This window comes from Cryptomeria japonica, unplaced genomic scaffold (genome assembly GCF_030272615.1).
Source record: "Cryptomeria japonica unplaced genomic scaffold, Sugi_1.0 HiC_scaffold_32, whole genome shotgun sequence".
In the NCBI taxonomy this organism is placed as follows: Eukaryota; Viridiplantae; Streptophyta; class Pinopsida; order Cupressales; family Cupressaceae; genus Cryptomeria; species Cryptomeria japonica.
The window spans coordinates 680,001-705,000 of NW_026728854.1; the positions used below are offsets into that span (position 1 = coordinate 680,001).

Below are 25,000 nucleotides of genomic sequence, written 5' to 3' on the forward strand. Positions count from 1 at the left end.
CCAAAGGCTAAACGTGAGAGGCTGCAGGGTCGACTCAGAGAGGTCTATGCATGTGAGAGGCTGAAAGCAAGGTCAACTCGGAGCGGTCTATGCATCGGGCGCGCTTGGGGCGACTACCAGTGCCAACCCCTTATCCCGCGACGCGTCCGACAAAGAGAACGTTCCAAGGCGGCAGAGGAGGTTACCAGCCGAAGGATGCAGTAGCAATAACAGGTATAGTTCCGCGGCGGCCGAGAAGACTCACCGCATAGGAATCGGGATGCGAGGCGAGGGATGCGGCGGGAAGGCCCCGACGGCTAAACGGAAGAGGCTGCAGGGCCGCCTCGGAATGGTCCAAGCATCGGACGCGATTGGGACGACTACCAGTGCCAACCCCTTATCCCGCGATGCGTCCGATACACAGATAGTTCCAAGGCGGCCGAGGAGCCTCACCGCATATCAATCGGGGTGCGAGGCGAGGGATGGGGCGGGAAGGCCCCAACGGCTAGACGGAAGAGGCTTCAGGGCCACCTCGGAATGCTCCAAGCATCGGACGCGCTTGGGGCGACTACCAGTGCCAACCCCTTATCCCGCGATGCGTCCGATACACAGATGGTTCCAAGGCGGCCGAGGAGCCTCACCGCATAGCAATCGGGGGTGCGAGGCGAGGGATGGGGCGGGAAGGCCCCAACGGCTAGACGGAAGAGGCTTCAGGGCCGCCTCGGAATGGTCCAAGCATCGGACGCGCTTGGGGCGACTACCAGTGACAACCCCTCATCCCGCGATGCGTCCGATACGAAGATGGTTCCAAGGCGGCCGAGGAGCCTCACCGCATAGCAATCGGGGTGCGAGGTGGGGGATGCGGCGAGATGGCCCCAACGGCTAGACGGAAGAGGCCACAGGGCCGCGTCGGAATAGTCCAAGCATCGGACGCGCTTGGGGCGACTACCAGTGACAACCCCTTATCCCGCGATGCGTCCGATACGAAGATAGTTCCAAGGCGGCCGAGGAGCCTCACCGCATAGCAATCCGGGTGCGAGGTGGGGGATGCGGCGAGATGGCCCCAACGGCTAGACGGAAGAGGCTGCAGGGCCGCCTCGGAATAGTCCAAGCATCGGACGCGCTTGGGGCGACTACCAGTGACAACCCCTTATCCCGCGATGCTTCCGATACGAAGACAGTTCCAAGGCGGCCGAGGAGCCTCACCGCATAGCAATGGGGGTGCGAGGTGAGGGATGCGGCGAGATGGCCCCAACGGCTAGACGGAAGAGGCCACAGGGCCGCCTCGGAATAGTCCAAGCATCGGACGCGCTTGGGGCGACTACCAGTGACAACCCCTTATCCCGCGATGCATCCGATACGAAGATAGTTCCCAGGCGGCCGAGGAGCCTCACCGCATAGCAATCGGGGTGCGAGGCGAGGGATGCGGCGAGATGGCCCCAAAGGGTAGACGGAAGAGGCTGCGGGGCCGCCTCGGAATAGTCCAAGCATCGAACGCGCTTGGGGCGACTACCACTGCCAACCCCTTATCCCGCGATGCGTCCGATACACAGATAGTTCCGAGGCGGCCGAGGAGCTGGGGGATGCGGCGAGATGGCCCCAACGGCTAGACGGAAGAGGCTGCAGGGCCGCCTCGGAATAGTCCAAGCATCGGACGCGCTTGGGGCGACTACCAGTGACAACCCCTTATCCCGCGATGCGTCCGATACACAGATAGTTCCGAGGTGGCCAAGGAGCCTCACCGCATAGCAATCGTGGTGCGAGGTGGGGGATGCAGCGAGATGGCCCCAACGGCTAGACGGAAGAGGCTGCAGGGCCGCCTCGGAATGGTCCAAGCATCGGACGCGCTTGGGGCGACTACCACTGCCAACCCCTTATCCCGCGATGCGTCCGATACACAGATAGTTCCAAGGCGGCCGAGGAGCCTCACCGAATAGCAATCGGGGTGCGAGGCGAGGGATGCGGCGAGAAAGCCCCAACGGCTAGAGGGAAGAGGCTTCAGGTCCGCCTCGGAATGGTCCAAGCATCGGACGCGCTTGGGGCGACTACCAGTGACAACCCCTTATCCCGCGACGCGTCCGATACACAGATAGTTCCAAGGCGGCCGAGGAGCCTCACCGCATAGCAATCGGGGTGCGAGGCGAGGGATGCGGCGAGAAGGACCCAACGGCTAGACGGAAGAGGCTTCAGGGCCGCCTCGGAATGGTCCAAGCATCGGACGCGCTTGGGGCGACTACCAGTGACAACCCCTTATCCCGCGACGCGTCCGATACACAGATAGTTCCAAGGCGGCCGAGGAGCCTCACCGCATAGCAATCGGGGTGCGAGGCGAGGGATGCGGCGAGAAGGACCCAACGGCTAGACGGAAGAGGCTTCAGGTCCGCCTCGGAATGGTCCAAGCATCGGACGCGCTTGGGGCGACTACCAGTGACAACCCCTTATCCCGCGACGCGTCCGATACACAGATAGTTCCAAGGCGGCCGAGGAGCCTCACCGCATAGCAATCGGGGTGCGAGGCGAGGGATGCGGCGAGAAGGACCCAACGGCTAGACGGAAGAGGCTTCAGGGCCGCCTCGGAATGGTCCAAGCATCGGACGCGCTTGGGGCGACTACCAGTGACAACCCCTTATCCCGCGATGCGTCCGATACATAGATAGTTCCAAGGCGGCCGAGGAGCCTCACCGCATAGCAATCGGGGTGCGAGGCGAGGGATGCGGCGAGAAGGACCCAACGGCTAGACGGAAGAGGCTTCAGGGCCGCCTCGGAATGGTCCAAGCATCGGACGCGCTTGGGGCGACTACCAGTGACAACCCCTTATCCCGCGACGCGTCCGATACACAGATAGTTCCAAGGCGGCCGAGGAGCCTCACCGCATAGCAATCGGGGTGCGAGGCGAGGGATGCGGCAAGAAGGACCCAACGGCTAGACGGAAGAGGCTTCAGGGCCGCCTCGGAATGGTCCAAGCATCGGACGCGCTTGGGGCGACTACCAGTGACAACCCCTTATCCCGCGACGCGTCCGATACACAGATAGTTCCAAGGCGGCCGAGGAGCCTCACCGCATAGCAATCGGGGTGCGAGGCGAGGGATGCGGCGAGAAGGACCCAACGGCTAGACGGAAGAGGCTTCAGGTCCGCCTCGGAATGGTCCAAGCATCGGACGCGCTTGGGGCGACTACCAGTGACAACCCCTTATCCCGCGACGCGTCCGATACACAGATAGTTCCAAGGCGGCCGAGGAGCCTCACCGCATAGCAATCGGGGTGCGAGGCGAGGGATGCGGCGAGAAGGACCCAACGGCTAGACGGAAGAGGCTTCAGGGCCGCCTCGGAATGGTCCAAGCATCGGACGCGCTTGGGGCGACTACCAGTGACAACCCCTTATCCCGCGACGCGTCCGATACACAGATAGTTCCAAGGCGGCCGAGGAGCCTCACCGCATAGCAATCGGGGTGCGAGGCGAGGGATGCGGCGAGAAGGACCCAACGGCTAGACGGAAGAGGCTTCAGGGCCGCCTCGGAATGGTCCAAGCATCGGACGCGCTTGGGGCGACTACCAGTGACAACCCCTTATCCCGCGATGCGTCCGATACACAGATAGTTCCAAGGCGGCCGAGGAGCCTCACCGCATAGCAATCGGGGTGCGAGGCGAGGGATGCGGCGAGAAGGACCCAACGGCTAGACGGAAGAGGCTTCAGGGCCGCCTCGGAATGGTCCAAGCATCGGACGCGCTTGGGGCGACTACCAGTGACAACCCCTTATCCCGCGACGCGTCCGATACACAGATAGTTCCAAGGCGGCCGAGGAGCCTCACCGCATAGCAATCGGGGTGCGAGGCGAGGGATGCGGCGAGAAGGACCCAACGGCTAGACGGAAGAGGCTTCAGGGCCGCCTCGGAATGGTCCAAGCATCGGACGCGCTTGGGGCGACTACCAGTGACAACCCCTTATCCCGCGACGCGTCCGATACACAGATAGTTCCAAGGCGGCCGAGGAGCCTCACCGCATAGCAATCGGGGTGCGAGGCGAGGGATGCGGCGAGAAGGACCCAACGGCTAGACGGAAGAGGCTTCAGGGCCGCCTCGGAATGGTCCAAGCATCGGACGCGCTTGGGGCGACTACCAGTGACAACCCCTTATCCCGCGACGCGTCCGATACACAGATAGTTCCAAGGCGGCCGAGGAGCCTCACCGCATAGCAATCGGGGTGCGAGGCGAGGGATGCGGCGAGAAGGACCCAACGGCTAGACGGAAGAGGCTTCAGGGCCGCCTGGGAATGGTCCATGCATCGCACGCGCTTGGGGCGACTACCAGTGACAACCCCTTATCCCGCGACGCGTCCGATACACAGATAGTTCCAAGGCGGCCGAGGAGCCTCACCGCATAGCAATCGGGGTGCGAGGCGAGGGATGCGGCGAGAAGGACCCAACGGCTAGACGGAAGAGGCTTCAGGGCCGCCTCGGAATGGTCCAAGCATCGGACGCGCTTGGGGCGACTACCAGTGACAACCCCTTATCCCGCGACGCGTCCGATACACAGATAGTTCCAAGGCGGCCGAGGAGCCTCACCGCATAGCAATCGGGGTGCGAGTCGAGGGATGCGGCGAGAAGGACCCAACGGCTAGACGGAAGAGGCTTCAGGGCCGCCTCGGAATGGTCCAAGCATCGGACGCGCTTGGGGCGACTACCAGTGACAACCCCTTATCCCGCGATGCGTCTGATACACAGATAGTTCCAAGGCGGCCGAGGAGCCTCACCGCATAGCAATCGGGGTGCGAGGCAAGGGATGCGGCGAGAAGGACCCAACGGCTAGACGGAAGAGGCTTCAGGGCCGCCTCGGAATGGTCCAAGCATCGGACGTGCTTGGGGCGACTACCGTTGCCAACCCCTTATCCCGCGATGCGTCTGATACACAGATAGTTCCGAGGCGGCCGAGGAGCCTCACCGCATAGCAATCGGGTTGCGAGGCAGATTATTGGGAAGGGAACCCCCTGGGATGCGGCTCAAGCAGTGCCCAAAGGGACTGGAATGCGGAATCACATCGAGAGACCCAAATGCTATACGAGGGCTCAAATCGAATTATCGATTTGGCCACGACATGGACGCATCGGAACGACTACCTTTGCCGAACCACTCGCAATTGCATCCATACCGAAACCAATAGACATTTCCGTTAGAGCCCTCGCATAGCATTCGGGAATCTCGCATGCCCCTCTAAATCGACCAATGCTGGCGCTCAACGAAAATCCGAGCGCTACCACCGTTCGAGCGCCAGCATTGGTCGAGTTAGAGGGGCACGGGGGAGAATGCTCCAGTCAACACCTCCCCTATATAAGTTATTTGTCCGATTCTCGCACAACCGTAGTCTGCCTCGTCGAATCAAACAACGGTCCCAGATTCCGACTTCCGTTCCGTAGAGACCCAAAAGCTAGATGGAGGCTCGCAAGAAAGAGAGTCGGCGCATAGCAATCGGGTTTCTCGAACGTTTAGGGACCGAGCTCACTTGCGGATAGGGCAAAATCCGCCAAGCAACCCAAAAGCTAGACGGGGGCTCGAATCGAATCGCCTAGGCGGCCACAACAACGACGTGTTGGATCGACTACCAGTGCCAAACCATTCAGCAAGACTAGTCTGTGTCGAGGCCGGATAGAGATTCTCAGAGAGCGCCCGTATAGCATTTAGGAGACCTGCCGCGTCCCTCACACTCGACAAATGGTGGTGCACGTTTATAAATCCGAGCGATCCCAACCCTTTCAAGCACCAACATCGGTCGAGATAGAGGGGCACGGAGGGGGCTGCGTGAGACAACACAGTCCCCTATATAAGTTATTTGTCCGATTCTCACACATCCGAAGAATGGTCATCAAATCGGACAACAGCCCAAACTTCCGACTTCCGTCCCAGAAAGCCCAAGAGCTATCTAAAACGTTCATGGCCGGAACTCGATCGCGGCTATACCAGTCCGCCAAGCAACCCAAAAGCTAGACTGGAGCTCTAGTCGAATCACCTCTGTGGCCATTGCAAGGACGTGTTGGAGCGACTACCATTGCCGAACCATTCCGCAGGTCGAGTCCATACCAAGGCCGCATAGAGATTCACGATGAGCTCCTGCATAGCAATCAGGAGACTTGCCGTGTCCATCACAATCGATAAATCCTGGTGCAAGATTTTTGCATCCGAGCGCTCCAACCAGTCGAGCACCAGCATCAATCGACATAAACGGGCACGGGGGGAGGATGCTCGAGAACACTACCTCCCCTATATAAGTTATTTGTCCGATTCTCAAGCAGCCGAAGTCTGGTCATCGAATCGGGTCAAAGACCACAACTTCCGACTTTACCCACAATGCAAGTCATCGAATCGAACATCGGCCCCCGAGTCGGACTCCATGCGTATGTCAGGTCATCGGACCCAAATTCCGCCTTCCTGCGCATGGCGGGCCATCAATATCAACTCGGTCATCGGACCCAAACTCCGCCTTTCTGCGCATGGCACGCCTTCAAATCGGTCATCGGACCCAAATTCCGCCTTCCTGTGCATGGCGGGCCATCAACATCAACTCGGTCATCGGACCCAAATTCCGCCTTTCTGCGCATGGCACGCCATCAACTCGGTCATCGGACCCAAATTCCGCCTTCCTGCGCATGGCAGGTCATCGGACACAAATTCAGACCTCGCCAATATGCCTACGTATCGAATCGGTCATCGGACCCAACTTCCGACTTCATCCATACTGTAGGGTCTTTGAGGTTGGCGCGGTGCGCTCAACCCGGGGAGTCGACCCATCGAAGCATACACCTCCCCTATATAAGCTATTTGTCCGATTCCCACACCTGTGTAGTTTGCACCTCTGACCAGGACATCGACCCCAACTTCCGAACTCGACTGCAACGACGGCACCAGCGCCTTGGTGCGCACCTTGCGACGCACAGTCCCAACATTCGCCTTCCTGCACATGGCAGGTCATCGGACCCAAATTCCGACCTCGCGAGTATGCCTACATATCGAATCGGTCATCGGACACAACTTCCGACTTCATCCATACCGTAGGGTCTTTGAGGTTGGCGCGGTGCGCTCAACCCGGGGAGTCGACCCAACGAAGCATACACCTCCCCTATATAAGCTATTTGTCCGATTCCCACACCTGTGTAGTTTGCACCTCCGATCAGGACATCGACCCCAACTTCCGAACTCGCCTGCAACGACCGAACCAGCGCCTTGGTGCGCACCTTGCAACGCACAGTGCCAACATTCGCCTTCCTGCACATGGCAGGTCATCGGACCCAAATTCCGACCTCGCGAGTATGCCTACATATCGAATCGGTCATCGGACCCAACTTCCGACTTCATCCATACCGTAGGGTCTTTGAGGTTGGCGCGGTGCGCTCAACCCGGGGAGTCGACCCAACGAAGCATACACCTCCCCTATATAAGCTATTTGTCCGATTCCCACACCTGTGTAGCTTGCACCTCCGATCAGGACATCGACCCCAACTTCCGAACTCGACTAAAAAGACCGCACCAGCACCTTGGTGTGCACCTTGCAACGCACAGTGCCAACATTCGCCTTCCTGCACATGGCAGGTCATCGGACCCAAATTCCGACCTCATGAGCATACCTACTAATCGAATCGGTCATCGGACCCAACTTCCGACTTCATCCATACCGTAGGGTCTTTGAGGTTGGCGCGGTGCGCTCAACCTGGGGAGTCGACCCATCGAAGCATACACCTCCCCTATATAAGCTATTTGTCCGATTCCGACACCTGTGTAGTTTGCACCTCCGCTCAGGACATCGACCCCAACTTCCGAACTCGCCTGCAACGACCGAACCAGCGCCTTGGTGCGCACCAAAAGTGCGCACTTTTGGAGGGCACTTTTGTGCGCTCCAAAGGTGCGCACTTTTGGAGGGCACTTTTGTGCGCTCCAAAGGTGCGCACTTTTGGAGGGCACTTTTTGGAGGGCACTTTTGTGCGCTCCAAAGGTGCGCACTTTTGGAGGGCACTTTTTGGAGGGCACTTTTCTGCGCTCCAAAGGTGCGCACTTTTGGAGGGCACTTTTTGGAGGGCACTTTTCTGCGCTCCAAAGGTGCGCACTTTTGGAGGGCACTTTTTGGAGGGCACTTTTCTGCGCTCCAAAGGTGCGCACTTTTGGAGGGCACTTTTTGGAGGGCACTTTTCTGCGCTCCAAAGGTGCGCACTTTTGGAGGGCACTTTTGTGCACTCCAAAGGTGCACACTTTTGGAGGGCACTTTTTGGAGGGCACTTTTCTGCACTCCAAAGGTGCGCACTTTTGGAGGGCACTTTTTGGAGGGCACTTTTGTGCGCTCCAAAGGTGCGCACTTTTGGAGGGCACTTTTTGGAGGGCACTTTTGTGCGCTCCAAAGGTGCGCACTTTTGGAGGGCACTTTTGTGCACTCCAAAGGTGCGCACTTTTGGAGGGCACTTTTCCTGCGCTCCAAAGGTGCACACCTAGGTGAGCACCTTCGACCACACCTTGTAGCACACCAAACTCTGACTTTCGACTTCATCCGCAATGCAGGGTCTTTGAGGTTGGCGCAATGCGCACAACCAGGGGAGTCGACCCATCAAACCCAACACCTCCCCTATATAAGCTATTTGTCTGATTCTCATACATGCGTAGCCTGCAGGAGCAATTAGGACATCGACCCCAACTTTCGGCTTCTAAACGAAAACAAGGTCTTTGAGGTTGGTGTAATGCGAACAACTAGGGGAGTCAACCCATCAAACCCAACACCTCCCCTATATAAGCTATTTGTCTGATTCTCATACATGTGTAGTCTACAGGAGCAATTAGGACATCGACCCCAACTTTTGACTTCTTAACGAAAACAAGGTCTTTGAGGTTGACGTAATGCGCACAACCAGGGGAGTCGACCCATCAAACCCAACACCTCCCCTATATAAGCTATTTGTCCGATTCTCATACATGTGTAGCCTACAGGAGCCATTAGGACATTGACCCCAACTTTTGACTTCTTAACGAAAACAAGGTCTTTGAGGTTGGCGTAATGCGCACAACCAAGGGAGTTGACCCATCAAACCCAACACCTCCCCTATATAAGCTATTTGTCTGATTCTCATACATGTGTAGCCTGCAACAACGATTAGGACATCCACCCCAACTTCTGAATTCGTCTGCGTTGACCGCACCAAAGGTGCACGCCTTGGTGCTCACCAAAATCCGACTTCCGACTTCTTCTGCTATGCGGGGTCTTTGAGGTTGGCGCAGTGCGCACAACCAGGGGAGTCAACCCACCGAATGCAACACCTCCCCTATATAAGCTATTTGTCTGATTCTCATACATGCGTAGACTGCAGCAATGATTAGGACATCCACCCCAACTTTTGACTTCTTAAACAAGACAGGGTCTTTGAAGTTGGTGCAGTGCACACAACCAGGGGAGTCGACCCATCAAACGCAACACCTCCCCTATATAAAGCTATTTGTCCGATTCTCATACGTGTAGTCTGCAGCAGCGATTAGGACATCGACCCCAACTTCCGAATTCGTTTGCATTGACCGCACCAAAGGTGCACGCCTTGGTGTGCACCTTGGAGTGCACTTTGGTGCTCACCTCGGTGCACACTTTGGTGTGCACCTCGGTGTGCACCAAAGGTGCGCACCTTGGAGCGCACCAAAGGTGTACACTTTGGAGCGCACCACATAGGGTCTTTGAGAGGTTGGCGCAGTGCGCACACCAAGGTGGGTGTTGAGGTGCGTGCCGAGGTGGGTGGGTGCTAGGGTGCGCTCCATGGTGGGTGCCAGGGTGGGTGCGTGCTAGGGTGGATTCCAAAGAGGGTCATAGGGTGGGTGCCAAGGTGGGTTGGTGATATAGTGGGTTCAAAGGTGGGTACTAGGGTGGGTTCCAAGGTGGGTCACAAGTTGGGTGCCAGGATGCGTGGGTGTTAGGTTGGGTGCCAAGGTGGGCTCCTGCGTGGGTGGGTGCTAGGGTGGGTTTCAAGGTGGACGCGAGGGCGGGTGCCAAGGTGGGTAACAAGTTGGGTGTTAGGATGGGTGAGTGCTAGAGTGGGTGCCAAGGTGGGTGGGTGCTAAGGTGGATGCCAAGGTGGTTCACAGGGTGGGTGGGTTCTAGGGTGAGTTCCAAGGTGGGTCACAGGTTTAGTGCTAGGGTGCGTGTCAAGGCGGGTGTCGAGGTGCCTGGGTGCTAGGGTGTGGATGCCAATGTGGGTCATAGGGTGGGTACTAGGGTGGGCTGCAATGTGGGTGCCAAGGTGGGTAACATGCTCGGTTGGTTCTAAATTGGGTGTCAGGGTGGGTGTGCACCCACCTTGCCCGAGGTGGGTGCCAAGGTGCCAGTGTGGGTGGGTGCTAAGGTGGATGCCAAGGTGGGTGAGAAGGTGGGTGATAGGTTGAGTGGTAGGATGGGTGGGTGCCAAGATGGGTCACAGGGTGGGTGCAAGGGTGGGTAGGTGCTAGGGTTGGTGTCAGGGTGGGTGGGTGCTAGGTTGGGTTCCAAGGTGGGTGCGAGGGTGAGTGTCAAGGTGGGTCACAGGTTAGGTGCTAGGATGGGTGAGTGCTAGGGTGCAAAGGTGCCAGGGTGGGTGCTAGGATGGGTCGATGCTAGGGTGAGTGGCAAGGTGGGTCCACAAGTGTCAAGGTGGGTGCCGAGGTGGGTGCCAACTTGGGTTCCAAGGTGGGTGCCAAGTGGGCGACTGCTATGGTGGATGCCAAGGTGGGTCACGGGGTGGGTGCCAAGTTGCTAGGTTGTGTTCCAAGGTGGGTGCCAACGTGGCTGCTAGGGTGCGTGGGTTAAAGGGTGTGTCACAACGTGGGTGCCAGGATGGGTGCGCACCCACACTGGCCAAGACGGGTGCAAGGTTGGGTTCCAAGCCCGGTCACAGGCTGGGTGCTAGGATGGGTGGGTGCCAAGGTGGGCACCAGGGTGGGTGCACCCACCCTGGCCAAGGTGGGTCACGGGGTGGGTCCTAGGGTGGGTAACAGGGTGGGTACTAAGGTGCGTGCCAAGGTGGGTCATGGGGTGGGTGCCAAGGTGGGCACCAGGGTGGGTGTGCACCAACCCTAGCCAGGGTAGGTCACGGGGTGGTTGTCGGGGTGGGCGTCAAGGAGCCAAGGTGGGTGGCAAGTAGCCAAGTTGCGTGCCAAGGTGGGTGTCGGGGTGGGTGCCAAGGATCCAAGGTGGGTGCCAAGGAACCAAGGTGGGTGTCTGGGTGGGTGCCGAGGTGGGAGCCAGGGTGGGTCCCAAGGTGAGTGCAAAGGTGGGTGCCAGGGTCAAGGTGAGTGCCAATGTGGGTTCCAAGGTGCCAGGGTCAGGGTGAGTGCCAATGTGGGTTCAAAGGTGCTAAGTTGGGTGCGAGGTTGGGTGCGAGGGTGGGTGGGTGCCAAGGTGTGCTAGGTGGAAGCCCGGGTGGGTCGGCATCCCATGGGTGTCGAGTTGGGTGCCTGATGGGTGCTTCTTGTCAAGTTTTAGTCGTCGGGACTCATTTCGAGCCTTAGAGGTCGTTTCTTGTCCGGTTGCCCTGTCTTCGACCTGGGAACCCAATTTTGGTCCTCGGGTCCCATTTTTTTTTGTCTCGCATCCCACTTTTGGCCTGTGGCCTTTTCGGGGTCGATTCTCGTTTTGGGCATCAGAGCATGTTTCTTCTCCTAAAACCCAATATTTGTTTATTAAGTCTCGGAACACATTTTTGTTCTCGTGGACCCATCATGGGTCTTGGAACGCATTTGTGGTCCTTGGGTCCCATTTTGCATCCCGAAACTTGTGTTTTGGTGCTTGATCCCTATTTTGGGTGCCCACCTTGCACCAAGTGCGCACCCGGGGCAAACCGAGCGCCTTGGTGCACCGGGGCAAGATCGAGCGTGCACCCGAGGCGCCCCGAACATGCACCAAGGTGCACTCGGCCCACATGTGAGCGCAGGTCGTTGCGCCCGAGGTGGTGTGTGGGCACCGCGTTGCAGACGGGACACTGCACGCACACGACGCCCCGTCCAGGTGCACGCACGTAGGCCGGGCCGGGTGCACACCCGACGCCCTAGCAAGGTGCGCGCACCCGGGCAGGGCTCACACTTGGCGAACGGGGCGCACTTCGCGAGGGAGGGTGTGCACCTCGACGGGGGTGGGTGGCCGGGGTGGATTCGCACGTGGGTCGCGGTTTGCTAAGTACACACTGCGACAAGCTCATAACGGGTGCGATCATACCAGCGTTAGTGCACCGGATCCCATCAGAACTCCGCAGTTAAGCGCGCTTGGGCCGGAGTAGTACTAGGATGGGTGACCTCCCGGGAAGTCCCGGTGTTGCACCCTTTCTTAGTTTTTCGCCGGGCGTCGCAATGCTATTTGAATAAACCTTTTGCCCGTTTGCGTTCTCGTCGGGGCCGGGCCGGGCCGGGGTGCGCTGCCCGCACTACCGCGCGCGCGGGGGCGACACCGAGCGCGCACCCGAGGCGCCCCGAGCACACAGGCCACGGTGCAACCCGGGCGTTGTGCGCGCACCCCGGTGCGCCCGAGGTGCTGCGCGCGCACCCAGGTGAAATCGGTGTGCACCTCGGCCAGTGCGCGCTCGGTCGAGTCGCGCACGTTGGCCAAGGTGCACGGTGATGTTTCTTACTCTAAGGTTCCGCACCAGACGCCCGGGACAGGTGAGCGAAGCTGGGCGGGGCCGGGTGCGCGGCCGGGGCAGGTGCACGCAGCTGGAGAGAGCTTTGGAGCACACCAGAGGTGCGCACCTTGGAGCACACTTCGGAGCGCACCAATGATGCGCTCCATTCAAAAGTTTCCTGAAAAGGCAAAAAAAGTTGAGATTATAGAATTTCCCACTTGAGAGATTGTAAAAAAAAAAAATTTAAAATGAAGGAAACGCGGGTGCCAAGGTGTGCGCGCCCGGGTGCGCAGCCCAGCCAAGGTGTGCGCACCAAGGCGCCCACCCTGGCGAAGGTGCACGCAAGGTGCGCACCCGAGGCAAACCGGACAATTAACCCAACTTTCGACTTCGCGCGCACCTGCGCACCTTGGAGCGCACTTCGGAGCGCTCCTTGGTGCGCACCAATCTTGGGCACCTCGGAGTGCACCATGGCGCCCACCAAGGTGCGCACCCGGGGCAAACCGAGCTCCGACTTCGTGCGCACCTTGGAGCGCACGAAAGGTGCGCACCATGGCGCCCACCAAGGTGCGCAGCCCAGCCAAGGCGTGCGCATCAAGGTGCGCACCCTGGCGAAGGTGCGCACCCGGGGCAAACCGAGCTCCGACTTCGTGCGCACCTTGGAGCGCACAAAGGGTGCGCAACCCAGCCAAGGTGTGCGCACCCCGGGCAAACCGAGCTCCGAATCGTGCGCACCTTGGAGCACACTTCGGAGCCCTCCTTGGTGCGCACCGATGTTGCGCACCTCGGAGCGCACCCGGGGAAAACAATGCAATTAACCCGACTTTCGACTTCGTGGGCACCTCGGAGCGCTCTCGGGTTCGCACCTCGGAGCACACCGAGGTGCGCACCTTTGATGCGCTGCCTTCACCAATTTCCAGAAAAGGCAAGAAAACATTGAGAAGGTGTGCGCACCGAGGTGCCCACCCTGGCGAAGGTGCACGCGAGGTGCGCACCCGGGGCAAACCGGGCTCCGACTTCGTGCACGCCATGCTGCGCACCTTGGAGGGCCATGGTGCGCACCTTGGAGCACACTTCGGAGCGCTCAATGGTGCCCAACCCAGCCAAGGTGCCCACCGCGGCGAAGGTGCACGCGAGGTGCGCACCCGGGGCAAACCGGGCTCCGACTTCGTGCACGCCGCACCTTGGAGCACACTTCGGAGCGCTCCTTGGTGCGCACCAGGGCGCGCAACCCAGCCGAGGTGCCCACCCCGGCGAAGGTGCACGCGGGGTGCGCACCCGGGGCAAACCGGGCTCCGACTTCGTGCACGCCATGGTGCCCACCGCGGCGAAGGTGCACGCGAGGTGCGCACCCGGGGCAAACCGGGCTCCGACTTCGTGCACGCCGCACCTTGGAGCACACTTCGGAGCGCTCCTTGGTGCGCACCAGGGCGCGCAACCCAGCCGAGGTGCCCACCCCGGCGAAGGTGCACGCGAGGTGCGCACCCGGGGCAAACCGGGCTCCGACTTCGTGCACGCCATGGTGCCCACCGCGGCGAAGGTGCACGCGAGGTGCGCACCCGGGGCAAACCGGGCTCCGACTTCGTGCACGCCGCACCTTGGAGCACACTTCGGAGCGCTCCTTGGTGCGCACCATGGTGCCCACCAGGGCGCGCAACCCCGCCGAAGGTGCACGCGAGGTGCGCACCCGGGGCAAACCGGGCTCCGACTTCGTGCACGCCGCACCTTGGAGCACACTTCGGAGCGCTCCTTGGTGCGCACCAGGGCGCGCAACCCCGCCGAAGGTGCACGCGAGGTGCGCACCCGGGGCAAACCGGGCTCCGACTTCGTGCACGCCATGGTGCGCACCAGGGTGCCCACCGCGGCGAAGGTGCGCACCCGGGGCAAACCGGGCTCCGACTTCGTGCACGCCGCACCTTGGAGCACACTTCGGAGCGCTCCTTGGTGCGCACCAGGGCGCGCAACCCAGCCGAGGTGCCCACCCCGGCGAAGGTGCACGCGAGGTGCGCACCCGGGGCAAACCGGGCTCCGACTTCGTGCACGCCATGGTGCCCACCGCGGCGAAGGTGCGCACCCGGGGCAAACCGGGCTAGGACTTCGTGCACGCCGCACCTTGGAGCACACTTTGGAGCGCTCCTTGGTGCGCACCATGGTGCCCACCAGGCCGCGCAACCCAGCCAAGGTGTGCGCACCAAGGTGCACGCGAGGTGCGCACCCGGGGCAAACCGGGGTCCGGCTTCGTGCACGCCGCACCTTGGAGCACACATCGGGGCGCTCCCGGGTTCGCACCGGCGTTGCGCACCGTGGTGGGCACCTCGGAGCGCACCGTGGTGGGCACCTCGGAGCACACCAAGGTGGGCAGCGAGGTGCGCACCTTTGATGCGATGCCTTCACTAATTTCCATAAAAGGCAAAAAAAAACGAGATTTTAAAATTTCCGTTTTGAAAGATAGTGAGAAAAAGGGAATGCTGGTGCCATCTTGAGCCCGCCCTGGTGCGCAGCCCAGCCAAGGTGTGCGCACCAAGGTGCCCACCCTGGCGAAGGTGCGCGCCCGGGCAATTAACCCAACTTCCAACTTCGCGCGCGCCAGGGTGGGAGCGCACCCAACAACCGGGCCTGGGAAGAGCCAATGCGAGAAACCCCACCAAACGCTCTGACAAAAAAAGAGGGGGCGCTCCAGTAACCCCGCTTCGGAGCGCACCCTGGGCAAACCCAGCCAGGGTGCCCACCCCGGCCAAGGTGCAGGCGAGGTGCGCACCCGGGGCAAACCGGGCTCCGACAACGTGCACGCCGCACCTTGGAGCACACTTCGTAGCGCTCCCGGGTGCGCACCTCAGAGCACACCAAGGTGGGCAGCGAGGTGCGCACCTTTGATGCGCTGCCTTCACTAATTTCCAGAAAAGGCAAAAAAAAGAGGAGATTTTAAAATTTCCGTTTTGAAAGATAGTGAAAAAAACGGAACGCGGGTGCCATCTTGAGCCCGCCCTGGTGCACAGCCCAGGTAAGGTGCCCACCCTGGCAAAGGTGCGCACCCGGGCAATTAACCCTACTTCCGACTTCGTGCGCGCCAGGGTGGCAACCGGGCCTGGGAAGAGCCAATGCGAGAAACCCCACCAAACGCTCCGACAAAAAAAGAGGCGGCGCTCCAATAACCCCGCTTCGGAGCGCAGCCGGGGCAAACCCAGCCAAGGTGCCCACCCCGACGAAGGTGCACGCGAGGTGCGCACCCGGGGCAAACCGGGCTCCGACAACGTGCACGCAGCACCTTGGAGCACACTTCGAAGCACTCCCGGGTGCCCACCGGCGTTGCGCACCGTGGTGGGCAGCGAGGTGCGCACCTTTGATGCGCTGCCTTCACTAATTTCCAGAAAAGGCAAAAAAAAATGAGATTTTAAAATTTCCGTTTTGAAAGATAGTGAAAAAAACGGAACGCGGGTGCCATCTTGAGCCCGCCCTGGTGCGCAGCCCAGGCAAGGCATGCGCACCAAGGTGCCCACCCGCGGTGCACGCCCGGGGCAAACCGGGCTCCGACTTCGTGCAGGCCGCACCTTGGAGCACACTTCGGAGCGCTCCTTGGTGCGCACCATGGTGCCCACCAGGGCGCACCCGGGGCAAACCGGGCTCCGACTTCGTGCACGCCGCACCTTGGAGCACACATCGGAGCGCTCCCAGGTTCGCACCAGCGTTGCGCACCTTTGATGCGCTGCCTTCACTAATTTCCAGAAAAGGCAAAAAAAAACGATATTTTAAAATTTCCGTTCTGAAAGATAGTGAAAAAAACGGAACGCGGGTGCCATCTTGAGCCCTTCCTGGTGCGCAGCCCAGGCAAGTTGTGCGCACCAAGGTGCCCACCCTGGCGGAGGTGCGCGCCCGGGGCAAACCGGGCTCCGACTTCGTGCACTGCATGGTGCCCACCAAGGCGCGCAACCCAGCCAAGGTGCCCACCGCAGCGAAGGTGCACGCGAGGTGCGCACCCGAGGTGCACACCCGGGGCAAACCGAGCTCCGACTTCGTGCACGCCGCACCTTGGAGCACACTTCAGAGCGCTCCTTGGTGCGCACCAGGGCGCGCAACCCAGCCAAGGTGCTCACCCCGGCGAAGGTGCACGCGAGGTGCGCACCCGGGGCAAGCCGGGCTCGGACTTCGTGCACGCCGCACCTTGGAGCACACATCGGAGCGCTCCCGGGTTCGCACCAGCATTGCGCACCTTTGATGCGCTGCCTTCACTAATTTCCAGAAAAGGCAAAAAAAAAAAAAAAACGAGATTTTAAAATTTCCGTTTTGAAAGATAGTGAAAAAAACGGAACGCGGGTGCCATCTTGAGCCCGCCCTGGTGTGCAGCCCAGGCAAGTTGTGCGCACCAAGGCACCCACCCTGGCCAAGGTGGGTCACGGGGTGGGTCCTAGGGTGGGTAACGGGGTGGGTACTAAGGTGCGTGCCAAGGTGGGTCATGGGGTGGGTGCCAAGGTGGGCACCAGGGTGGGTGTGCACCAACCCTAGCCAGGGTAGGTCACGGGGTGGTTGTCGGGGTGGGCGTCAAGGAGCCAAGGTGGGTGGCAAGTAGCCAAGTTGCGTGCCAAGGTGGGTGTCGGGGTGGGTGCCAAGGATCCAAGGTGGGTGCCAAGGAACCAAGGTGGGTGTCTGGGTGGGTGCCGAGGTGGGAGCCAGGGTGGGTCCCAAGGTGAGTGCAAAGGTGGGTGCCAGGGTCAAGGTGAGTGCCAATGTGGGTTCCAAGGTGCCAGGGTCAGGGTGAGTGCCAATGTGGGTTCAAAGGTGCTAAGTTGGGTGCGAGGTTGGGTGCGAGGGTGGGTGGGTGCCAAGGTGTGCTAGGTGGAAGCCCGGGTGGGTCGGCATCCCATGGGTGTCGAGTTGGGTGCCTGATGGGTGCTTCTTGTCAAGTTTTAGTCGTCGGGACTCATTTCGAGCCTTAGAGGTCGTTTCTTGTCCGGTTGCCCTGTCTTCGACCTGGGAACCCAATTTTGGTCCTCGGGTCCCATTTTTTTTTGTCTCGCATCCCACTTTTGGCCTGTGGCCTTTTCGGGGTCGATTCTCGTTTTGGGCATCAGAGCATGTTTCTTCTCCTAAAACCCAATATTTGTTTATTAAGTCTCGGAACACATTTTTGTTCTCGTGGACCCATCATGGGTCTTGGAACGCATTTGTGGTCCTTGGGTCCCATTTTGCATCCCGAAACTTGTGTTTTGGTGCTTGATCCCTATTTTGGGTGCCCACCTTGCACCAAGTGCGCACCCGGGGCAAACCGAGCGCCTTGGTGCACCGGGGCAAGATCGAGCGTGCACCCGAGGCGCCCCGAACATGCACCAAGGTGCACTCGGCCCACATGTGAGCGCAGGTCGTTGCGCCCGAGGTGGTGTGTGGGCACCGCGTTGCAGACGGGACACTGCACGCACACGACGCCCCGTCCAGGTGCACGCACGTAGGCCGGGCCGGGTGCACACCCGACGCCCTAGCAAGGTGCGCGCACCCGGGCAGGGCTCACACTTGGCGAACGGGGCGCACTTCGCGAGGGAGGGTGTGCACCTCGACGGGGGTGGGTGGCCGGGGTGGATTCGCACGTGGGTCGCGGTTTGCTAAGTACACACTGCGACAAGCTCATAACGGGTGCGATCATACCAGCGTTAGTGCACCGGATCCCATCAGAACTCCGCAATTAAGCGCGCTTGGGCCGGAGTAGTACTGGGATGGGTGACCTCCCGGGAAGTCCCGGTGTTGCACCCTTTCTTAGTTTTTCGCCGGGCGTCGCAATGCTATTTGAATAAACCTTTTGCCCGTTTGCGTTCTCGTCGGGGCCGGGCCGGGCCGGGGTGCGCTGCCCGCACTACCGCGCGCGCGGGGGCGACACCGAGCGCGCACCCGAGGCGCCCCGAGCACACAGGCCACGGTGCAACCCGGGCGTTGTGCGCGCACCCCGGTGCGCCCGAGGTGCTGCGCGCGCACCCAGGTGAAATCGGTGTGCACCTCGGCCAGTGCGCGCTCGGTCGAGTCGCGCACGTTGGCCAAGGTGCACGGTGATGTTTCTTACTCTAAGGTTCCGCACCAGACGCCCGGGACAGGTGAGCGAAGCTGGGCGGGGCCGGGTGCGCGGCCGGGGCAGGTGCACGCAGCTGGAGAGAGCTTTGGAGCACACCAGAGGTGCGCACCTTGGAGCACACTTCGGAGCGCACCAATGATGCGCTCCATTCAAAAGTTTCCTGAAAAGGCAAAAAAAGTTGAGATTATAGAATTTCCCACTTGAGAGATTGTAAAAAAAAAAAATTTAAAATGAAGGAAACGCGGGTGCCAAGGTGTGCGCGCCCGGGTGCGCAGCCCAGCCAAGGTGTGCGCACCAAGGCGCCCACCCTGGCGAAGGTGCACGCAAGGTGCGCACCCGAGGCAAACCGGACAATTAACCCAACTTTCGACTTCGCGCGCACCTGCGCACCTTGGAGCGCACTTCGGAGCGCTCCTTGGTGCGCACCAATCTTGGGCACCTCGGAGTGCACCATGGCGCCCACCAAGGTGCGCACCCGGGGCAAACCGAGCTCCGACTTCGTGCGCACCTTGGAGCGCACGAAAGGTGCGCACCATGGCGCCCACCAAGGTGCGCAGCCCAGCCAAGGCGTGCGCATCAAGGTGCGCACCCTGGCGAAGGTGCGCACCCGGGGCAAACCGAGCTCCGACTTCGTGCGCACCTTGGAGCGCACAAAGGGTGCGCAACCCAGCCAAGGTGTGCGCACCCCGGGCAAACCGAGCTCCGAATCGTGCGCACCTTGGAGCACACTTCGGAGCCCTCCTTGGTGCGCACCGATGTTGCGCACCTCGGAGCGCACCCGGGGAAAACAATGCAATTAACCCGACTTTCGACTTCGTGGGCACCTCGGAGCGCTCTCGGGTTCGCACCTCGGAGCACACCGAGGTGCGCACCTTTGATGCGCTGCCTTCACCAATTTCCAGAAAAGGCAAGAAAACATTGAGAAGGTGTGCGCACCGAGGTGCCCACCCTGGCGAAGGTGCACGCGAGGTGCGCACCCGGGGCAAACCGGGCTCCGACTTCGTGCACGCCATGCTGCGCACCTTGGAGGGCCATGGTGCGCACCTTGGAGCACACTTCGGAGCGCTCAATGGTGCCCAACCCAGCCAAGGTGCCCACCGCGGCGAAGGTGCACGCGAGGTGCGCACCCGGGGCAAACCGGGCTCCGACTTCGTGCACGCCGCACCTTGGAGCACACTTCGGAGCGCTCCTTGGTGCGCACCAGGGCGCGCAACCCAGCCGAGGTGCCCACCCCGGCGAAGGTGCACGCGGGGTGCGCACCCGGGGCAAACCGGGCTCCGACTTCGTGCACGCCATGGTGCCCACCGCGGCGAAGGTGCACGCGAGGTGCGCACCCGGGGCAAACCGGGCTCCGACTTCGTGCACGCCGCACCTTGGAGCACACTTCGGAGCGCTCCTTGGTGCGCACCAGGGCGCGCAACCCAGCCGAGGTGCCCACCCCGGCGAAGGTGCACGCGAGGTGCGCACCCGGGGCAAACCGGGCTCCGACTTCGTGCACGCCATGGTGCCCACCGCGGCGAAGGTGCACGCGAGGTGCGCACCCGGGGCAAACCGGGCTCCGACTTCGTGCACGCCGCACCTTGGAGCACACTTCGGAGCGCTCCTTGGTGCGCACCATGGTGCCCACCAGGGCGCGCAACCCCGCCGAAGGTGCACGCGAGGTGCGCACCCGGGGCAAACCGGGCTCCGACTTCGTGCACGCCGCACCTTGGAGCACACTTCGGAGCGCTCCTTGGTGCGCACCAGGGCGCGCAACCCCGCCGAAGGTGCACGCGAGGTGCGCACCCGGGGCAAACCGGGCTCCGACTTCGTGCACGCCATGGTGCGCACCAGGGTGCCCACCGCGGCGAAGGTGCGCACCCGGGGCAAACCGGGCTCCGACTTCGTGCACGCCGCACCTTGGAGCACACTTCGGAGCGCTCCTTGGTGCGCACCAGGGCGCGCAACCCAGCCGAGGTGCCCACCCCGGCGAAGGTGCACGCGAGGTGCGCACCCGGGGCAAACCGGGCTCCGACTTCGTGCACGCCATGGTGCCCACCGCGGCGAAGGTGCGCACCCGGGGCAAACCGGGCTAGGACTTCGTGCACGCCGCACCTTGGAGCACACTTTGGAGCGCTCCTTGGTGCGCACCATGGTGCCCACCAGGCCGCGCAACCCAGCCAAGGTGTGCGCACCAAGGTGCACGCGAGGTGCGCACCCGGGGCAAACCGGGGTCCGGCTTCGTGCACGCCGCACCTTGGAGCACACATCGGGGCGCTCCCGGGTTCGCACCGGCGTTGCGCACCGTGGTGGGCACCTCGGAGCGCACCGTGGTGGGCACCTCGGAGCACACCAAGGTGGGCAGCGAGGTGCGCACCTTTGATGCGATGCCTTCACTAATTTCCATAAAAGGCAAAAAAAAACGAGATTTTAAAATTTCCGTTTTGAAAGATAGTGAGAAAAAGGGAATGCTGGTGCCATCTTGAGCCCGCCCTGGTGCGCAGCCCAGCCAAGGTGTGCGCACCAAGGTGCCCACCCTGGCGAAGGTGCGCGCCCGGGCAATTAACCCAACTTCCAACTTCGCGCGCGCCAGGGTGGGAGCGCACCCAACAACCGGGCCTGGGAAGAGCCAATGCGAGAAACCCCACCAAACGCTCTGACAAAAAAAGAGGGGGCGCTCCAGTAACCCCGCTTCGGAGCGCACCCTGGGCAAACCCAGCCAGGGTGCCCACCCCGGCCAAGGTGCAGGCGAGGTGCGCACCCGGGGCAAACCGGGCTCCGACAACGTGCACGCCGCACCTTGGAGCACACTTCGTAGCGCTCCCGGGTGCGCACCTCAGAGCACACCAAGGTGGGCAGCGAGGTGCGCACCTTTGATGCGCTGCCTTCACTAATTTCCAGAAAAGGCAAAAAAAAGAGGAGATTTTAAAATTTCCGTTTTGAAAGATAGTGAAAAAAACGGAACGCGGGTGCCATCTTGAGCCCGCCCTGGTGCACAGCCCAGGTAAGGTGCCCACCCTGGCAAAGGTGCGCACCCGGGCAATTAACCCTACTTCCGACTTCGTGCGCGCCAGGGTGGCAACCGGGCCTGGGAAGAGCCAATGCGAGAAACCCCACCAAACGCTCCGACAAAAAAAGAGGCGGCGCTCCAATAACCCCGCTTCGGAGCGCAGCCGGGGCAAACCCAGCCAAGGTGCCCACCCCGACGAAGGTGCACGCGAGGTGCGCACCCGGGGCAAACCAGGCTCCGACAACGTGCACGCAGCACCTTGGAGCACACTTCGAAGCACTCCCGGGTGCCCACCGGCGTTGCGCACCGTGGTGGGCAGCGAGGTGCGCACCTTTGATGCGCTGCCTTCACTAATTTCCAGAAAAGGCAAAAAAAAATGAGATTTTAAAATTTCCGTTTTGAAAGATAGTGAAAAAAACGGAACGCGGGTGCCATCTTGAGCCCGCCCTGGTGCGCAGCCCAGGCAAGGCATGCGCACCAAGGTGCCCACCCGCGGTGCACGCCCGGGGCAAACCGGGCTCCGACTTCGTGCAGGCCGCACCTTGGAGCACACTTCGGAGCGCTCCTTGGTGCGCACCATGGTGCCCACCAGGGCGCACCCGGGGCAAACCGGGCTCCGACTTCGTGCACGCCGCACCTTGGAGCACACATCGGAGCGCTCCCAGGTTCGCACCAGCGTTGCGCACCTTTGATGCGCTGCCTTCACTAATTTCCAGAAAAGGCAAAAAAAAACGATATTTTAAAATTTCCGTTCTGAAAGATAGTGAAAAAAACGGAACGCGGGTGCCATCTTGAGCCCTTCCTGGTGCGCAGCCCAGGCAAGTTGTGCGCACCAAGGTGCCCACCCTGGCGGAGGTGCGCGCCCGGGGCAAACCGGGCTCCGACTTCGTGCACTGCATGGTGCCCACCAAGGCGCGCAACCCAGCCAAGGTGCCCACCGCAGCGAAGGTGCACGCGAGGTGCGCACCCGAGGTGCACACCCGGGGCAAACCGAGCTCCGACTTCGTGCACGCCGCACCTTGGAGCACACTTCAGAGCGCTCCTTGGTGCGCACCAGGGCGCGCAACCCAGCCAAGGTGCTCACCCCGGCGAAGGTGCACGCGAGGTGCGCACCCGGGGCAAGCCGGGCTCGGACTTCGTGCACGCCGCACCTTGGAGCACACATCGGAGCGCTCCCGGGTTCGCACCAGCATTGCGCACCTTTGATGCGCTGCCTTCACTAATTTCCAGAAAAGGCAAAAAAAAAAAAAAAACGAGATTTTAAAATTTCCGTTTTGAAAGATAGTGAAAAAAACGGAACGCGGGTGCCATCTTGAGCCCGCCCTGGTGTGCAGCCCAGGCAAGTTGTGCACACCAAGGCACCCACCCTGGCCAAGGTGGGTCACGGGGTGGGTCCTAGGGTGGGTAACGGGGTGGGTACTAAGGTGCGTGCCAAGGTGGGTCATGGGGTGGGTGCCAAGGTGGGCACCAGGGTGGGTGTGCACCAACCCTAGCCAGGGTAGGTCACGGGGTGGTTGTCGGGGTGGGCGTCAAGGAGCCAAGGTGGGTGGCAAGTAGCCAAGTTGCGTGCCAAGGTGGGTGTCGGGGTGGGTGCCAAGGATCCAAGGTGGGTGCCAAGGAACCAAGGTGGGTGTCTGGGTGGGTGCCGAGGTGGGAGCCAGGGTGGGTCCCAAGGTGAGTGCAAAGGTGGGTGCCAGGGTCAAGGTGAGTGCCAATGTGGGTTCCAAGGTGCCAGGGTCAGGGTGAGTGCCAATGTGGGTTCAAAGGTGCTAAGTTGGGTGCGAGGTTGGGTGCGAGGGTGGGTGGGTGCCAAGGTGTGCTAGGTGGAAGCCCGGGTGGGTCGGCATCCCATGGGTGTCGAGTTGGGTGCCTGATGGGTGCTTCTTGTCAAGTTTTAGTCGTCGGGACTCATTTCGAGCCTTAGAGGTCGTTTCTTGTCCGGTTGCCCTGTCTTCGACCTGGGAACCCAATTTTGGTCCTCGGGTCCCATTTTTTTTTGTCTCGCATCCCACTTTTGGCCTGTGGCCTTTTCGGGGTCGATTCTCGTTTTGGGCATCAGAGCATGTTTCTTCTCCTAAAACCCAATATTTGTTTATTAAGTCTCGGAACACATTTTTGTTCTCGTGGACCCATCATGGGTCTTGGAACGCATTTGTGGTCCTTGGGTCCCATTTTGCATCCCGAAACTTGTGTTTTGGTGCTTGATCCCTATTTTGGGTGCCCACCTTGCACCAAGTGCGCACCCGGGGCAAACCGAGCGCCTTGGTGCACCGGGGCAAGATCGAGCGTGCACCCGAGGCGCCCCGAACATGCACCAAGGTGCACTCGGCCCACATGTGAGCGCAGGTCGTTGCGCCCGAGGTGGTGTGTGGGCACCGCGTTGCAGACGGGACACTGCACGCACACGACGCCCCGTCCAGGTGCACGCACGTAGGCCGGGCCGGGTGCACACCCGACGCCCTAGCAAGGTGCGCGCACCCGGGCAGGGCTCACACTTGGCGAACGGGGCGCACTTCGCGAGGGAGGGTGTGCACCTCGACGGGGGTGGGTGGCCGGGGTGGATTCGCACGTGGGTCGCGGTTTGCTAAGTACACACTGCGACAAGCTCATAACGGGTGCGATCATACCAGCGTTAGTGCACCGGATCCCATCAGAACTCCGCAGTTAAGCGCGCTTGGGCCGGAGTAGTACTGGGATGGGTGACCTCCCGGGAAGTCCCGGTGTTGCACCCTTTTTTAGTTTTTCGCCGGGCGTCGCAATGCTATTTGAATAAACCTTTTGCCCGTTTGCGTTCTCGTCGGGGCCGGGCCGGGCCGGGGTGCGCTGCCCGCACTACCGCGCGCGCGGGGGCGACACCGAGCGCGCACCCGAGGCGCCCCGAGCACACAGGCCACGGTGCAACCCGGGCGTTGTGCGCGCACCCCGGTGCGCCCGAGGTGCTGCGCGCGCACCCAGGTGAAATCGGTGTGCACCTCGGCCAGTGCGCGCTCGGTCGAGTCGCGCACGTTGGCCAAGGTGCACGGTGATGTTTCTTACTCTAAGGTTCCGCACCAGACGCCCGGGACAGGTGAGCGAAGCTGGGCGGGGCCGGGTGCGCGGCCGGGGCAGGTGCACGCAGCTAGAGAGAGCTTTGGAGCACACCAGAGGTGCGCACCTTGGAGCACACTTCGGAGCGCACCAATGATGCGCTCCATTCAAAAGTTTCCTGAAAAGGCAAAAAAAGTTGAGATTATAGAATTTCCCACTTGAGAGATTGTAAAAAAAAAAAATTTAAAATGAAGGAAACGCGGGTGCCAAGGTGTGCGCGCCCGGGTGCGCAGCCCAGCCAAGGTGTGCGCACCAAGGCGCCCACCCTGGCGAAGGTGCACGCAAGGTGCGCACCCGA

General features: G+C 61.2%; 3 non-coding genes across 3 annotated transcripts; all 3 read left to right on the forward strand.

The window, feature by feature from the left end:
* The first annotated feature begins 12,160 nt into the window (after positions 1-12,160).
* Positions 12,161-12,279, forward strand: LOC131861741 (5S ribosomal RNA). The gene has a single exon (XR_009360773.1). It is a non-coding gene; the product is annotated as a 5S ribosomal RNA (ribosomal RNA).
* Positions 12,280-18,194: 5,915 nt separating this feature from the next.
* Positions 18,195-18,313, forward strand: LOC131861649 (5S ribosomal RNA). The gene has a single exon (XR_009360682.1). It is a non-coding gene; the product is annotated as a 5S ribosomal RNA (ribosomal RNA).
* A 5,915-nt stretch (positions 18,314-24,228) lies between these two features.
* Positions 24,229-24,347, forward strand: LOC131861627 (5S ribosomal RNA). Its single transcript, XR_009360661.1, has one exon. It is a non-coding gene; the product is annotated as a 5S ribosomal RNA (ribosomal RNA).
* Positions 24,348-25,000: the final 653 nt, after the last annotated feature.